The sequence below is a fragment of the Etheostoma cragini genome, chromosome 22, assembly GCF_013103735.1.
Source record: "Etheostoma cragini isolate CJK2018 chromosome 22, CSU_Ecrag_1.0, whole genome shotgun sequence".
NCBI lineage: Eukaryota > Metazoa > Chordata > Actinopteri > Perciformes > Percidae > Etheostoma > Etheostoma cragini.
In genome coordinates, this window is record NC_048428.1 from 3,623,685 (window position 1) to 3,636,391 (window position 12,707).

General features: G+C 41.1%; 1 protein-coding gene across 5 annotated transcripts in view; it reads right to left on the minus strand.

Moving 5' to 3' along the window:
- mpp7a (membrane protein, palmitoylated 7a (MAGUK p55 subfamily member 7)) overlaps positions 1-10,338 on the minus strand; it is a 174,276-nt gene extending 163,938 nt beyond the window's left edge. For 2 of the 5 annotated variants that reach the window (XM_034862844.1, XM_034862841.1), the window contains exon 1: positions 10,076-10,338. The gene's annotated coding sequence lies outside the window, so the exon portion shown is untranslated. The remainder of the gene's footprint in view (positions 1-10,075) is intronic. The other 3 variants (XM_034862845.1, XM_034862846.1, XM_034862847.1) reach the window with 3 other exon arrangements.
- Between the last annotated feature and the right edge of the window lie 2,369 nt (positions 10,339-12,707).

Genomic DNA, 12,707 nt, shown 5'->3' on the forward strand with positions numbered 1-12,707 from the left:
CCCCCACAAGATTTTTGGACCTTTAACACCAATTCCATCCTGTAAAGAAGGAGTCTGTTCCACAGTGGCCCACTGGCACACAATACTTCTCTGTTCGGTGGATGCCAAATGGTCCAGTCATCACCCTCCATGCCACCCCCCACCGCTCCTTTGCTATCTCTCCCTGTCTTTTCTCTCTGTATCTGACCATAACAGAAGCAGCTGATGGTCAGTTAGATTAGCATCCTGCTACTGGTGGGACAACTTCAAAACGGACAAAGAAAGAGCTGCTTTGTCTTGATCTGGTGCTGAGGACCCCGGAAGTAAGAAAGGAAACTGGGCGGACAAAGCATTACAAGAGACATTATAATGACCAACTGTGAGCGCCTAAGTTTGGTGAAGGACTAAAATACTGGCAGCATCTTGATAGTTATTGCATGTATCACATCAGACCCCTTTAAAAAGGACCTCAATGTTTATTACTTCAACAAAAAGATCTTTGTTAGTGAGTTGTATTGTACACTACCCAATTGGACTAGCTCAAACGCTTTAGAAAAGAAGACAAGCCATTGTGTCACGTCTCCTGTAGGTTTTAAGATATCCAGTAACATGTCAATCCATGCAAGCTACAGTCATTTACATATTGTGTTATGCATAACAAACCAACTCTCTGACCCAGTGAACCTGCAAACTAAACCCCAACTCCACCCTGCGGAGTCCATTTATTCAAACTCTATAGAAATCTAAACTTACTCTACAAACTGCACGCAATTAACTTCCTCAACACACACCATATGCCCTCTTTTATCAAAGCTTGACAATCCAAACCAAACTATAAATATCAGACTTTAATTTAACCACAGCTGTAAACGTCTACTCAAAGCCATTTCCATAGGTAACTTAGCAATTAGTGGTGAACTAATGCATACGTTTGCAGAGAAGCCTGTCCTTTGATATAACTGCACTGTACGATAGGCAGCAGAGAATGATTACAGCTGTTAAAATCTAAGGATGCTTAAATAAAGGGCAAACGCCAAATAACATCTGTGACAACGTTAGGCTCAAATTATGTTTGTATATACACACAAAAATGAGTGGCTGAGATTAGTAGAACAGATTTCATACTGTACTACTAAGTATATACTTAATAATACAGTATGAAATGTGTCACCTAAAATAAAGTACAAAATGTTTTTAAAAAGTTGTGATAAAAAATTGACAGTGCACAAAATCACATTTATGTCATATGTTGCGAGCATGAGAAAATATGATCATGAGAAAATTATATTATTTCACATGCAGTTATTAACTGCCAATCGCAGGATATAAATCAGATTAATTAAGTACACAACTAAGAGTTGTACAGGCGTGAAAAAAACACAGAAGCATGTGTGCTCTTAAGTGGACAAATTTAGAAGTGTCTAAAGAACTTGAGAGGCACAATTAATCTGTATCAAATAGTTTTTAGGTTTTTTTACAAAATGGAAACACAAGACATTTACAAGCAAGGTGATTTCATTATATCTGCTCCAAACTGTATTCATTATTACACATACATATTTCAATCCAGTCTGCTATATAGGAGTCTTTCATTGCCAGACCTTCCTCCACAGCACTGGAGAGGAGGGTCTGGCTAGTCCACAAAGCATTTCTGGATTGGAGAAAAACATGCTCTGCTTTATTGGTATTTCTTTAAAACAATCCCAATCGTCATAGCTGGCGCTAAGCTACGCACGGAGACTCTGCAAAATAGTCTCAGGAAGGAACTTTTTTGGGTGGAACGCGGAAGTTGTTTTACTCGTGCGAGGGAAAACTCAGATTGGACAGATATTCTAGCTATTAGTCTGGATTTACCCTGCAGAGATCTGAGGAGCAGGTAACCATAGTCCTCAGAAATCCACCGGAGTTTGAAATTCCAACATAAAGAAACAAAGGAAACGGACATCGGCGAGAGGACATGCATCTGGCGGAATGTCCTGTGGCAACGGAGCAATCCCAGAAGTGGAACTTCATGGATATAGACTAGACATAGAAACTTACATAACTATGTAACTAATTAGTACAGCAGGCTTGTACCAATTGGCAATCAGATTGTATAACGCATTTAAATGAATGACCTTCAGTTGGTTTTTTCCACACATGTATTAAAGCAAGCTTAACTTCCTTACTATTAGAACTACAATATCTAGAACCTGCGCTCTACTGTTTATTATCCGGTGGGCGTTAATTAGCACCAGTCACAAGTGAATTTTAAATTGTTGATATTGAAACAAACCAGTTGGACATCTCTTTCTATGGATCTGATTCAATGCTTGGAGAAAAGCAACCATGCCAGGGACAATTACCGGCTGTTAGTGGACATGTAAGGGATGTCTAACATAGAGGATAATGAGCATTTGTAAACAAAATAAAAGGGCACAGAGTACAGCACACACAGTCCTATTGGTATAGATATCGCACAATCCTATTCCCTTGTCTGCCATCATCCAGATTGAATAGTGTAATCATGTGAGTTAAGCCATCAAAGAGTGAAGATTGCAACGTTAATGGTTCCAATAGGCTGTTGTAAAGAGGTATTCACAGTGAACTTGCTCTAATTGCACTCAATGAGCAACGAGGGAATAGACTGAGAGTTGGCCAAGAGGACTAAAGAAGAATGAATGCCTGTCCGATACGTGCACACCCAAATATACGCAAGAGCTTAAGAACATGCTTTCAAGTTCAGGGCCAAAAGCTTGCATTCGCACACACGCACACATACCTCCTTTTCTCGGTCAAACATTTACGTGTTGTCTAGAGCAGTCAAGAGGCAATTAAGGGGGGCAGAGATGTTTGCAGGCAAATTAAAATTCAGCCCTAAGGGGACAGAGACAGAAGGAGGTGGCAGGAGAAACAGCATTAAGTGGACAGCGCTATAGATGACACTATTTGAGACACCACACAAACACAAAAGGGGGGTAAAACTTGTGAAAACCAGTGTTGTTGTCTGTAGTCACTGCCAACTGAAAGAAAACAGGCAGCTAAAGAAAACCCTCTTAGGCTAATCAGCAATATTCTGAAGGACTCAATGACTCTGCAAGACTCCACAGTCACAAAAAAACAGCACAACATATTAGTTAAAAGGTCCCTGGGCATCACTTTATGAGGTTTTTTAAAATTAATGTGCATTTTCCCAGCCTGCCTTTGGTCCCCCAGTGGCTATACCTCCTGCTCTACCTCTGAGAAAATGAAAGCTCAGGTGGCCCAATCTAGAATACTGCCCCTTATGAGGTCATAAGAGGCCAGGTTACCTCTCCTTTTTCTGCTTTGTCTTTTTCTTTACAACAATAACGGAATGACCGCATTCATGCAGGAAAAGATATTTCTAATTGTTTTATTCCAGGCTGTCAAAACTGCTTGTCCTTAGACCCCAAATTAGGATCCATTTAGTCCCTGTGTGGCATCATGGCATGCAAACGAGCAAAGTGGCAGTTGGTCTAGGCCACAACCCCCAGCCTCCACCTTGCCCCCCCCCCCATTCAAAAACTACAGACTCAGAAATGGCAAGGAAAGCTTATTGAAGGACTGGCTCTAGTGGCTATAATTCTGAACCAAGGCTGAATTTTAGGAAAGAGACTTCAGATATGGTATTAAGGGACCACTAAGGTCTATATAAAAGCATCCAAAGAGCACCATGTTATGTGTCCTCCAGAGTTATGCTTCTGCGTTAAATCAACGCCGTGGCTACTTACGTAGGTATGTTGATGAAGTACATGGCGAAGCGCGGCGCATGGCAAAGCAAGTGCTTGGCTGTGGCTTGGTAGCGCTGCCTTTCTACCTGCTCATTTCCAGTTCTCATTATTCATAAATATATCCAACATTAGGTTCAATAATCCTCTTTTGAATGTTAATTTTTTATATGGCCTTGCCATCTACAATGTGCGACCATTACTTTGTTTTCAAAAAAGTGCAAGTTGTAAGTGTAAGTTTGCGTCACGTGGCATTAGGGCTGTTACAGCGTCAACGCATCCGTACGCTAACGATTGTGTCAAACTTACAAGTTTGATTAGAAGTTTGACAACTCTCAGACAGGTTGCTCATGTCCCATCTACGTGATCAAGCTCAGTTTGAGGCTGCGCTCAGCCATCTCCGGAAAAATGTTTCTAACTCACTTCCACTGGTCTCCTTTGAAGTCTATGGAATCGCTGTGTCAATTTCTTTTACTGTCTATGATGGTAACCAAGCTCCTCAAGCACTCTAAATGTCAACACAAGATACATGGCTATTGCCAACTTGTGGTCCATAAATACAGCACCGGATAACCATCGTTGACAGGTGACATAGATCCACTCATGCTGATGATGCATATCTTCAAACTTATTGCACTTGTTTGCTTGACATTCATTCTGGGAAGTCATCAAGTCAATTTTCCATGAGCATACAGTACTAACAGAAATAATACCTACAAGTACATAAATCCTCTACAATTGCTGTGATTCATTGGACAGAGACACAAACAAGTACACACTTTGGCCTATTTTGGTTGTCTTCGCTTCAAGTGGCTTTGTTGAATTATTCACAGGGCTGCCTTAAGGGGAATAGGCGCAGTAATGCTAGGCAAGGGCCATGCATTGAAAACCCTCATGAAAAAAACATTTGACAAATAAGATAGACATAAGCCAAGTGAACCCATTGCCTCGCTATGTAAGGCCATAGCCTTCAGTGACAAATTGGTTACACGTTGTTACAGACTTAAAGGTATGTCTCCACTTGATTATGGAAAAACTCACATTGTTAAACAATACTTTTAAGCAATGTTTTAGCTTTAACCAAGGGACTTTAAAAACTTCAAATTTGCAAGATTAGGATAAAGGCACTTTGTGTACATAATTCCCACAGCTTGCAGTATAAGTTCCTGTTAGTCCAAGTCTTTAAATGACAACACACGTCACACACTTTTTAAAAAAAACATTAATGTGAGTTCCCCCAGCCTGCCTATGGTCCGCAAATGGCTAGAGATGGTGATAGGTGTGAACCGAGCCCTGGGTATCCTGTTCTGCCTTTGAGAATTAGAAAGCTAAGATGGGCCGATCTGGAATGTTGCCCCTTATGAGGTCATAAGGGACAAGGTTCCCTCCCCTTTCTCTGCTTTGCCCGCCCAGAGAATTTGGCTCACCCATGAGAGAGAGACATCATGGCTTTCAAACGAGCAAAGTGCCAATTGGTCGAGGCCACAACCCCAGCCTCCACCTTATCTTTACAAGTGTATGCTTTCAAACGGCAATGAAACAGTGTCCTATAACAATACAGTTCACTTCCAGACCACTCACGTCTAGACATGTACAGTAACACATTATAGCTTAGCCTCTTCCCTGAGAGTTCAGAGCCAGGCTTGTTTCCCACACCCAGTACTTTTATTAATGCTTCCACCGTTCATTCAGCCTCTCTGCTTTCTCCATCAAGAGCCATCCTGCAGTAAGTCAGGAGGGCAGCATGCCTACACAGTGAGCACAGCTTTGGCGATGGAATATGACTAAGCCAATGCAGGTGTCTGATGGCAGCCATTTGCTAGGTGAGCCCATTCCAGCGCAGCACTGCAAAAGCTTAAGGGGTGCTAGGAGAAACCCTACACCTTTGTAGGACAGGCAGGGGCAAAACAACACAGCATCACTTCTGGTGATGCTCATCAAGTGTGACCCTGCCATTGACCCTGCCAAGTACATCACTTTAATCTCTCCGTGTGGGATCAGCAGAGGAGCAGGGGGCTCACAAGTCCATTGCAGACTTGCAACTGGGATTAGTGATAATATCGAGTAACATGGTATGATGGTAGGATAGAAGTCCTGTCCTTTAAATAAATATAAATAACAATAACGATGATGATGAGTCATTAGTCAGCAATAAACCAAGGCAGATTGACAGTTTTACAATATGGACTGCAACAGTCTGCCCCAGTAGGGCTGGGCAATTAGGCCTGCACACTTAATCAAATTTTAATCACGATCACGATTTTGACTTCCCACGATCAAATTTGCGTGATCGAGCGATTATCATTTTTTTAATGCGTCATTTCATAGAATGCGCTGGGTTTTTTGCATAGCCAATCTACCACTCCGTAGACCCTGTCAGATCATGTGCCAGTCATAGTTGTTCACTTCACCCCGTGCAGCTTAGTTTCTAGATGTAGACAGTCACAGAGGACAGAGTAACAGGAGGAAAACTCAACTGAGAGCAGTCGGTTATACGTCGGTCTTAAGGTCTACCAGTTTACCAGTAAACGCAACATTTTGTCCCGTCTGTGTTGTTTTTCAGACAACAGCAGTGACCAGTGCTAGTCGGTGGTAGTTAGCTTCAGTTAGCTGTTAGCTCCTCTACCGCCGGTGCTAACGTCCTCGCATCCGCTGCAATGCTGATTTATATGGATATGGTTTAATTTTGCGTTACATGACCCATTTCGTCTGTAAAGCCCTACCTGTGTAGGATCTCTCCTCTACTCTCTCTCCTCTTACTCTCTGCGCCCGGCCACACAACCGGCCCACACATTTGTCTAAAGTTTTAATTGTTATTACCACAGCTGTATATTGTTAAGTATACTGTATTTGTACCAGTGTTTCCACGTGTAACTCTGCTATCGCGGCCGCCAAGGCAAAGAACACAGAAGAAGTTATTGAATGCAACTAACTTTAGGTGGTAGAGCAATAGCGTGTGAGACGGAGCTACTGGACCTGGACCTGGGCCAGAGATGTGACCCATGGCCAGAATATCATAGTTCAAAAATGCAGCGCAGTGACGATACAGACATTTCATACACACAACGTGTGTATGCGCCATTCGACCCGTGATGGACCCGTTCATAATGAGTCAGCCGTCTCTCTGTGAGTAGCGTCCATCACACTCCCTCTCGCAGTTATAAATAGCCTATGTGACGATTAAATGATTAATGATTATGATAAATGATTATTATTTTGGCCATAATCGTGCAGCCCAATGGGCAATGTATCAATATTTCATTGATAAATAAGAATACATATTGTCATAGATTTGGGATATCGTAATATGTCATAAGAGTATCTTTTTATGGTTGTAAAGGCTGCATTACAGTGTAGTGATGTAATTTACAAGTGGAGCTGGGCAATATATCAATATTAGATTGATATTGTGATATGAGACTAAATCTCATCTTAGCTTTTGGATATCACAATATTGTAATATTGCACTTTAAAGGCTGCATTACAGTAAATTGATGTCATTTTCTGAACTTAACAGACTGTTCTAACTGTTCTATTATTTTCTTTGCCCACTTAGTCATTATAGCCACATTACTGATGACTGTTAATCAAATATCTCATTGTGTGAAAATTTTTGTGAAAAGCACCAATCGTCAACACTACAATATCGTTGATATTGAGATATTTGGTCAAAAATATTGTGATATTCGATTTTCTCCCTTATTTCAGTATTTGCCTTTACCCACTCACATAATCATTGATTTTTTCGGTGGAATTGTTTTGTGAATGCACTAATTGTCAATCCTACTAAGTTGTCGCAATATTGATATCAATGGATTTGGTCAAGAAGAATATTGTGATATTAGCTTTTGTCCATATTGCCCAGCCCTATGCCAAAGTGTAGGCATTAATAAGTAAGACCTCTGACAAATACATTACAGTATACATATTCAGTATTTATACTGTATACTAATATGTTTTAATCAGTCTGTTTATAGACTTTATAACTGGATTGGATTACGCTACTGAATACTGATAATGATATGATAATGAATACATACTTATTTTATATGATGCAAAGTTTAGCAATGGCTGGTCTGGTAATAAAGTAGGTTCACCTCAGTGTGTCAGGAGGCAGCGCTCAGAGACCTGAACTGAGAAACCACTCAACGCTTGATGCAGAGGCAGATGACTCACTACAAGCTCATTCTGCTGAAACGCAGTCACTGTTGAGAGGCCAGAACTATTTGACAAGCTTAATTTTCAGTTGTCTGGCTGTTCTAGTCTTTTTATTTACTAGGATACCAGAATAACTGCATTTAATGCAGGAACAGATATATCTAATTGTTGTATTCCAGGCTGTCAAAATGAGAAGTTACATTTTGGTCCCTGTGTGGCTTTTCAAATTATGATTTGTGGAGGTGTTTTAAGGAATTGGTAAGAAGGAAAGGTGAGTGAAAAAAAACAATGAGATTTAAAATGACCTCACTTCTCTTCAGACAAGGCGATTTCTTGTGATATTGAGTCAGTGGATAGTGATCCAAACTAATGCTTGGATTAAGAGTCTTAACCACGATATCCTACCCACCCTTAAGCCCCAAGAAAAAAGCCTTGCTGCTGAAACCAACTCTTGGCTTTGTCCCTGGACATGAACAGCGCAATGGGCTGCTGACAGGTTTCTTATTAACACAAGCTGTGTTGTTGCAACCTCAATCAGCAGGTAGCTAGAATGAATTCTGCGAGTTGAGCGTTGTGCACATAGCATTCTCAGTTCCCACACCTCCCTCCCCTACTCGTGACCCTCCACGCCAGGAACAAAACCCTGGGAATGTGAGCTATGCAGAGCTGCAGCTCGGAGACACCTGTTCAGAAAACCAACACAGCCTCCTATGCTGGGCGTCGTCTGAGCCGCTGCACCCGACCCCACCCTGACCTGGTAGCCTACACTCCATATACACACTCCAGCAGAACACTCAAAAAACAAGCATCTATTTTCATGTAACTGGCACACCTCCCAGCCAGAATACAGACAGACATTTTACCTTTTTCTAGGCACAATTTAAAAAGAAGAACTAGGCTACACCCAGTGAGAGCAGTAAGGCTGGCCAATACTGAAGACATGCCATTAAGGCTTCGGAGTTTACAGAGAGAAAACTCCTCAGTTGCATTTAAATAAAACATTATATGTGGATGAATGATGGGACATGATGCAGACATTGTAAACAGCAAGTTCCTGGGTCCTCCGCAAGTGGCACTGTCCCTCCTCCGCAAAGGCCTTCTCCAAGCTCTTATTTCCCCCGAGGAGTGAGGAGTGAGCATTGAGGAGGGATCACTGAGGAGCTATAACTGAGGAAACTCGAGAGCAGCCTTCCCGGAAGCCGTAGAGCTGCAAACTCCACCCATACAGCTGACCAATTCATGTGACGCCTCAGAGGAAATTTTGTTTTTACCACATCCAGAAACAAATTTAAAGTAAAGAGACATAAGGGTCTTATTTCATGTGACAAGGGTTTGTTCACATCACCCACACATTCCCCCCAAAGCAATAATGGTTATGAAAGAAAAGTCAAAAACACATGGTGTCCCCTATCATTATAGGAAACATATCTAACTATGCAAAACAAATGGGATATGATGGAAGCTGGCCAAGTGCTGAGTCTCCTAGTAGGCTGCCAGCTTAGAGGCTTGGCGCTGTCAGCCAGTGACAAGCTCCGTGTCACCACAGTTGACTTTACAGGGCACAAGGGCTATGTATTCCCTCTGGCCAAGCTACATGGCACACTGTACTTCCTGGAGAGGAGGAACTGTGTGTGTGTGTGTGTGTGTGTGTGTGTGTGTGTGTGTGTGTGTAAATTGAGGCTTTAGACACGAGGACATTTGGTTATGTTAGCATACCTAGACTAGTAGTTCCTTTTGTTTTCTAGGCTAAGGAGTGGGGTTATAAGAGGTTCTACTGTAGCTTTCGTATGAGTTCCTATAACTATTATTGCAACTACGATACATTACTTTAACACCACACTAAAGTGACATACACTCTCCCTCGGAAACATCCCACAAGTTGTAAGGTAAAATTCAATTGAAACAAGTAGTACTTATACGTCTTATTAGTAAAGAATTTCGCAACTAGCTAGCTATTGGTTAGCAATAACAGAAGTTCGCTGCTTGGGTTCACGTTACTTCATCAGCGGCTGATTACCACACAAAACAAGTCTAACGTTAGTAATATTGCTCTGTCTTTAGGTGAAAGTGTTATACCCTGCATTCCCCGTAAACCCAAAACGATATTTTTTTAAATTCCCACTGCCTTGTCTTTTCACCCACTTAACAATTGGAAAGATAAGTTTATAGCTAACGTCAACGTTGGACAATATGTTAGTAACGTTACTCACTTGGCATGGGCAGTCAGAGTTGAATGGTTCTTGCCGCTCACAGTGTACTCCAATGGTTCTTTCGAAAACAAAACTTTTCAGTTTTATTATAATCCACTTTAGAAACCGTAGTTTGTTTCTTTAAGCCTACTTCACGGAACCCTGCTTTCTGTTGCTCTACACTGAACACAACCTTTCAAATTGTTACGCCTCGGCCGTGCCGTGCCACCAGTCTTCTATCCAAGACAGATAAAGTGGTCTCTCAAGGCGCTGATTTGGAAACAGTTTGTTTATTTAACTACAACGTTAACATGTGGACATATGACAACATAAACTGTTCTGAGATCTGTGCCGTGCTGGGCTTTTGCCACAGAGACCGCCCACTCTCTTCGTTCATTTGTCAGTATTTTATGAAGGTGTGCCCGTCCTTCCGTTCTTTATTTTTATTGGCTTAAGGTATTGTCGATCATCCGCAAACTCTTCTGCTTTAAATTCGCTTATCCGCCTACAGTAGAAAACGCAACAAACGCACTTGGACAGCATGATTGTTTTAAAAGAGATCTGTGTCAAATTAAAATTATTAATTAATAATATACATATAATAAAGTTTTGCCAGACAGCCTCTAATTTCCAACAGAATTTATATTTGCTCTTGCACACATATTGGAGCATCTATCAAGCTTAAGCCTTCTATGTGCAATACCCACATTTTTTGCATTAAGGTTTTTTGATGCACCTATGTAGTTTACATAATTTGTGTGCTGTCAGTTATTATACCTTGGTCCTGAGAGAAACAATATTTTATTCAGCTGCCTATTTTTAAATACTAGAGATATAGAGGAATGTTGTTTGATACCTCCCCCTACAGGTAATATTCAGACATAGTATAGCAAGAACCAAACACCAAGAAAAGGCACTTTGCAAAGGATTTAAATTAATTATTCTACAAGTACAGTAAATAAATTAAATGTGTCTTGAAATGGCTGATGGTAGACCACTGTATCTTCCGTCACAATCAAGTGTGGTAATCCCACTGACCACTGAACAAGGACACTGTCAAGGTTCCTAACATACTACACCTCAGATGTTGTTGACAATTAACTCTTTCCTCAGTGTCTCTTTAATATTTGCAGAATTTTTAATATATGCAATAGGCTATTTTTTAATATATCATAATTCATATTTGTACACATCTTGACTTTGATGTATATATTTTCTCTATTTAAAAAACAAATGTATATGACCGGAGGGTGCAACAAAGCATTTCACCGCACATATATGCATGTGTTGAGTATGTGAACAAAAAAAATTTGAAACTGATCCTGAGAAATCTGGAATGAACTCAGTTTTTACTAAATGCAGCAAACAAATAAGAGGACATTTGGAAAGCAGGTTTAGTAAAAACTCAGAGTTTGTTAACCCTGAGATGAGGGGAACTCTGGGTTTTCTGTTTTAGAAAGGGAGGTAAATTAAACCAGAGAGAGCGGGGTAACTCCAGCCCGTTTCAGAAAGAGAGGTAACTTAACCTTAGAGTCAGTTACTATGGTAACTGAGCCTCTGAACCTAACCTGGTTGGGAGCAGGTTTTCGTCTCTCCTCCCTCTGACACAGTGCTCTTCCATTTCCTCATTCATTCCTTCAGTCTGTATCAGGCGCATTTTAGCTCAGTTTGTTATCTGCATGAACAAAAAAACACTTGGTTTATTAATTGTGTTAACCCTCTGGCAGACTATAACACAGGTTTCTTTTTTTCTCAAAACATGTCGACGATCCCGTTGGTGAAGAAGCTGTATTACTTTACAGGGAGCTAAACATATTTTGGGAGATGATTTGAGGCCCCGACTATAGATGTATTTTCACTCCCAGACACGAGCCATTTGAGCGGTATCGTTTTTAACCCCACTTTATCCGTTATGTAGCCTTATCCGTCCTCATATCACCAACGTCACCCATCGTGAACATGCTCAAGTGCTTTTGTTTCACATTTCTTTTGCAAATGGCAGTTTTCTTTACAACATTGGTGCACAGCCAGATTAAGCAATAGGGCAACTGGTCACTTGCCAAAGGGCACAGGCCATCTAAGGGGCTCCGGGTACCGTCAAATATTTTGTTAGATCACGTTAAAGTCCTCACTTTTCTAAATATATGCAGATTTTTGCAGCCCTCTCCAGCAAAATATTAGGTTAAATCACGTCAAAAGCAGTGTCTGTAGCTTTCTCGGCATCGAGCGAAGACTAGGAGTAGTGACACTGTTGGTGGGAAGCTGGAGAAGCAGTTAGCGGTGAGTGCTAAAAGACAATTAAAAGGAGAGAAGGAATTGAAATTAGTTGAACATTTGAAACATACTCCAAAAACAGCCAGCTTGTTTACTTCAAATCCGTACTCTCAGAGAAAAGGCGAAAATAACGCTGAAATCCTTCCTTCACCTTTGGCCGTGGAAACAGCTAACGTTAACGTTAATGCTAGCATTCAGACTACCATGTTATGGTTTGGGGTTTTTGTTGGGGTATTTTTCCTGTTTGGCCTTCCCTGTGTTTTTGTCCCGGTTTTCCCATTAGTCTGGTGTTGTAGATTCTGTCTTGTGTTTCCATGCTTGTGTATGTTCTGTTTCCTGTTTTATTTTTTAGTCAGCTTCCTGTCTGGTCTTGTCTTGT